This window comes from Ursus arctos, unplaced genomic scaffold (genome assembly GCF_023065955.2).
Source record: "Ursus arctos isolate Adak ecotype North America unplaced genomic scaffold, UrsArc2.0 scaffold_9, whole genome shotgun sequence".
NCBI classification, from domain to species: domain Eukaryota; kingdom Metazoa; phylum Chordata; class Mammalia; order Carnivora; family Ursidae; genus Ursus; species Ursus arctos.
This window is the reverse complement of record NW_026623111.1, coordinates 43,498,928-43,504,601: the sequence shown is the minus strand read 5'-3', so window position 1 is coordinate 43,504,601 and position 5,674 is coordinate 43,498,928.

The window sequence follows — 5,674 nt, the reverse complement described above, 5'->3', positions numbered from 1 at the left end:
CTGATCCTTGGGAAGAGTGTGGCAAGTATAAAGCTATATGTCATCACAAATGTGATTAAGTGTGAACTCTTGTTCCCTATCAGAGGTGACTGAGCAAAACGTCCCACAATCAGGAGTTGTTGGTGTTGAGGGGAGAATTTAAGATTCTCCATTCCATTTTCCCAGATACTGTTTTTAATAAAACCTGTCTTTCCTAAATGGTTCTCCTATACCATCACTAGGGATGTTGTAAGGAAGAAATTAAATCACTTTAATAAAAAGCGTACCTCTCCCTGAAGAGAGAATGATGAGGGCATTTGTCAAGTCAAAATGTATGTCAGTCTTATTTTTGGCAGTTAAACAGATCAAATGCTAGACATATTTGCAGTGAGCATGATTTTCCCCCTATTACTTAAGAGACTACTGAGCTTCATAAAGGTTAATTTTCCAAGGTCACCAAGCAAGTAAGCAATGGGTATAAAACTCACAACTGGGGGAGAGAAAATCAATAAATTTTGGATAAAGCCAGCCTTGAGCATAGGCAATATACCAGCCCATCCATAATGTCATTTCAGGTGCAATATGAGGACTTCCCTGCCTGATAAAAAGCACTTTCTCTGCCTACTTATAAAGAAAATGTTACCATTAGAGAATGATTCTTCAGGCTTAAGACATTTTTGTTCCCCTTTTTTGAAAAGCAAATTCTCCTGAGAATGCTAATAACTTTAAGCTATTTTAGTCATTTATATCTACATAAGAGAAAGTTTATTGTATTCTTCCCCGGAGAGAAGCTTTTGATGAAAAGATGGATGAAAAGCACGCAGAGAGACTGAACACAGAAAATAAAAAGAAAAGGAACACAGAAAGGAAGGCAGGTTGCCCCAAATTGCCTATTTCACTATTTTACCTAGAATTTTGGTTTTGATGATAGGATGTGTTTTTGGTGCCAAAACAACATAGACTGAAAACAACAAAGTTGGAGGATTCATATTTCCTCATTTCAACACTTACTGGAAGGCTACAGTAATCACGGCATAAGTGTGGTCCTGGCACAAGGATTGACATAGAAATAAATAGAATAAAATGGAGAGTCTGAAATAAACCTTAACATTTATGGTCAATTGATTTTTGACCAGGATGCCAAGACAATTCAACAGGAGGGAAAATAGTCTTTTCAACAAATGGTGCTGGGAAAACTGGATATCCACATGTAAAAGAATGAAGTTGGACCCTTTAGTCACACTATATGCAAAAATTAACCCCATGTGCATTATGGACTTAAACATCACAGCCAAAACTGTAAAACTCTTAGAAGAAAATATAGGAGTAAATCTTCATTAACTCAAGTTAGGGGAAGACTTCTTAGCAACATCAAAAGCACAAGCAACAAAAGTAAAAATAGATAAATTGGACTTTAATTTTAAAACTTGTACTTCGGGGGTGCCTGGGTGGCTCAGTCGTTAAGCGTCTGCCTTCAGCTCAGGGAGTGATCCCAGAGTCCTGGGATCGAGCCCCACATGAGGCTCCTCCACTGGGAGCCTGCTTCTTCCTCTCCCACTCCCCCTGCCTGTGTTCCCTCTCTCGCTGGCTGTCTCTCTGTCAAATAAATAAATAAAATCTTTAAAAAAACAAAAAACAAAAAAATTGTGCTTCGGGGGCACCTGGGTGGCTCAGTCAGTTAGGTGCCTGACTCTTGATTTGGGCTCAGGTCATGATCTTGGGGTTATGAGATCGAGCTCTGTGCTGGGCTTGGAATCTGTTTAAGATTTTCTCCCTCTCCCTCTCCCTCTCCCCCTCCCCTGAGCTCATGTGCACATGTGTGCTCTCTCTCAAAAAAAAAAAAAATACATAAATATTTGTTGAATGAAGCATAACCCCAGGAGATTTTTTCATTGACATTAAGCTGCCAAGTCCCCTATGAGCACTCAATTACGACTGCAATTACCTGAGTATGAAATATCACCCATGCTGTGAACTACCTGTTAAATGTCAAGGTCCAGAGGCACCTGGCTGGCTCAGTCAGAAGAGCATGCAAATCTTGATCTCAGGGTTGTGAGTTTGAGCCCCACATTGGATGTAGAGGTGACTTAAACAAATAAAACTTTTTAAAAAATCAAAACAAAAAATAAATGTCAAGGTCCAAAGCAGATGACCTGCCTGCCCCGTCACCAGCAGCAACAGTGATATCAAATGAAGAAGCAGAAGCTAAAAATAGAATAAAGGCATTTAGGCATGCAGGTGAATCCAGAATAATCCAATAGAAATGTAACGTAACCCATGTGGGGATGTTTAATATTTTAGTAGCAACAATTTTAAAAATTAAGAAACAGGGGCACCTGGGTAACTCAGTTGGTTAATCGGCTCACGTCATGATCCCACGGTCCTGGGATGGAGCCCTGCTTCACCTTGGGTTCCCCGCTCAGCAGGGAGTCTGTTTCTCCCTCTCCCTTTGCCTGCTGCTCCCCCTGCTTGTGCTCTCTCTCTCTGTCGAAGTAAAAAAAATCTTTTTTATAAAAAAAATTAAGAAGCAGCAGGTCGATTTAATTTTAATAACATGTTTTATAAATTATGATTTTTAAATATAATTATTTTATCCAACATATCCAAAATAACATTTCAACACATAATCCATATAGAAATTATGAATGATGTAGTTTACCTTCTTCTTTCACACTAAGCTTTTGAAACTCACACTTTCCACTCATCTCCGTGTGGACTAGCTGCATTTCCTCTGCTTGGTAGCCACACATGGCTCATGCCAGCGCCATCTAGAGGCAGCAGCATGACGCCGGACCACTTGGCAAGTAAGGCTGAGTGGCATCCTCTGAAGCCGTGCTTATTCAGGGAGCCTGACCTGAGTCTCCGTGGGATTAAATGTCCATGTCCCTGTGTCTTCTCTGATTTGAGAAAAATCAGAACCAGGGTCACTATGTACCCGGATTTCATGGATCCAGATGGGGCCAAGACTCAGGACCTGTTGTTCACAACTGGTAAGACTTGGGGCAAACCACTCAATCTCTCGGGGGGCTGATATCCTCCCAAATGAAATGTAGATCCTACACAAGGAACTTCGGGACATCAGCCTGAACTCCCCGAACACGGAACTAGTTTGGGGTCCTACTAACGGCTGCTTCTGCAGAATGGCTGAGGCTCAGCTTTAAAAAAGAAGGAAATTGGGGGCACCTGGGTGGGTCAGTCAATTAAGCGACTGACCTGATTTCAGCTCAGGTCATGATCTCAGGGTCATGAGATCGAGACCTACACCCAGCTTCACACTCAGGGCCAAATCTACTGGAGATTCTCTCTCCCCCGCCAATGCTCACTCATGCACTCTCTCTCTCTCTCTCTCAAAGAAAAATAAATAAAATCTTTATAAAAGAAGAAGGAAATTCTACAATATGTGACAACATGGATAGATCTTGAGGACATTATGCTAAATGACATAAGCCAGACACAGAAAGACAAGTGCGACATGAGTCCACTTGTACGAGGTATCTAAAATTGTCAGATTCCTTAAACCCAAGACTGGAATGGTGGTGGCCAGGAGCTAGAGGAAGGGGGAAATAGATCATTATTAATCAATAGGCATACAATTTCAGTTAATGAATAAGTTTAACTTTTTACCAAAATTAGATTTTTCTTTCAATGGCTGAGGCTTGAAAGGAAGCTCCCACTTTCCTAGGACTTCGTGAGACCCGTGAAGGTGGCTAGCCCACAAGAGACCACTATACAGTGGATTTCAGGGTTGCAGTCCATGGACGGAGCTGGTGGTCTTTTCCAGCTCCTGACATGAGAGATTTCACAAAGAGTTGATCAACTGCCAGAACACAGCATCGGGGGCACTCTCTGTAATGTGGCCAGGCGACACACATGTTCGCACTCTCTCTGCCATTCGCGCCATCCCAGAAGCTCAGAGACATGTGGACTGGGACACTTAGAAATGTCTGCATCTCAGGAATGATGCCAGAATCAGTCATAGTAGGAAGACAATCCCAAACTCAATGGGAGCCCTCACAGCTGCTTCCCATCCTCTGCCCATCGTCTGGTTTCCCATCGCCTGCACCCCTTCAAATTTCTATCAGAGCAGCTTCTGCATGTCATAGCCATTGAGAAAGCTAAATGTTCTCCTATTCTCTAATGTATACATTGGTTTCCTAGAGCCCTTGACATTAACCTCTTCCCACATGTTACAAAATTCATATCCCCGTTCATGATGTCAGCCTCTTTATCTCTTAGAAAGGTAACAGAGGGAAAGAAACAAGCCCAAGTGCATTTTTTTTTTTTTTTTTGGCTGCCCAGAGCATTCTTGGAAATCTGTTAGCGAGGCATCCAATGCCTTCTCCCCTATCGTGAGCACCAGCTGGCAGGCCACGGGCTGACAGCGTGCCTGCCAGCATCCGTGTCGCTCTCTACTGTGGAACAGAGCCTGGCTGCTTTCTGCTCTCTACCGAAGGAAAAGAGGAGTCATAGGTAACTGGTAAATTATCTGAATGTGATTTTTTTAAAAAGTGTTTAAGATACTTCCTGTTCAAGTGGAACCGTACAGGAGGGCCGCTGAAGCAGGGACCCTTTCTAAGTCCCCTACTAGGCAACCACAGGGGCAGCCACAGGCTCTCAGGACTGCTGGGCAGGGCAGGATCTGAGGAAGCAGGTCCGAGAGAAGCAAACAGATGGAGGACGGAAAGAAGGTGGAGAAAAGGTGAAAAAAAAAAAAAAAAAAAAGGATGGTTCTGGTGGCAAGGAGGAGATGTGTTTGTTGAATGCCTCCATGGAAGACATGAAGGTGAGCCACCCAGCCTTCGGGAAAGCGCTGGCTGCTTCGCTGCAAGAATGTGGCCAGCAGACAGCCTCTGGATGCTGGCTCAGGGTTGGCCTCTGTGGCAGGGGCTGCCTCACACATGAAGGCACCCTTCCCAGGGTGTGAGGCAGGGATCTGACGCGCCACCATCGTGGCCCCTTGTAGGACAACTCCTATGGGCGGCACTTACTGCAGGACTCCTGGGTTGCCTGAGGCTTTGTGGGACTTGCACTGGGTCTCAGCCTCTCCTTCTGCCCCGTCCTGTTTCCTCCTCTTGCCACACACGGGGAGCTGGTCCCTAATAAGTGCTTGTACCTCAAACTCCATTTCAGCCTCTGCTTCTGAAAACCCACACTGCAGTGGCCTGGATTTCATCATACTAGATATTTTACATATGTTGCTCCTCTTAATGTTGTATATAGTGTGTGTGTATATATAGTATATAGTATATTGTATACAGTAATACATAATATATAGTATACTGTATACATAATATTGTATATGGTGTAATAGTGTATAGTGTGTGTATATATAGATATATAGAGAGAGATGTATAGATATATATTATCAGTCCCCTTTTACAACTGAGGAAACCAAAGCTCTGAGAGATTTGGTAACTTGCCCTTGGCTCGCACGGTGGCAGAAGTGGGGTTTCAGAAGAGCCTCTGAGTGAATTGCTGATGACCTGAAGTGTACCAGAAAGTCAGGGAAAGGTGAGCCCTTTTAAGGAAGAACAGAGATGGGAGAAAATTGCAGTCACCTTTTGGTGACTTTTGGAACATACTCTGTACCCAAAATACTCCTCCTACCTGACCAACTGCTGACTACAATCCCTTTCTTTCCAAAATTGGAGAGAAAAATTAACACATAAATCCTGAGAAGAGAATTGCTTCCACT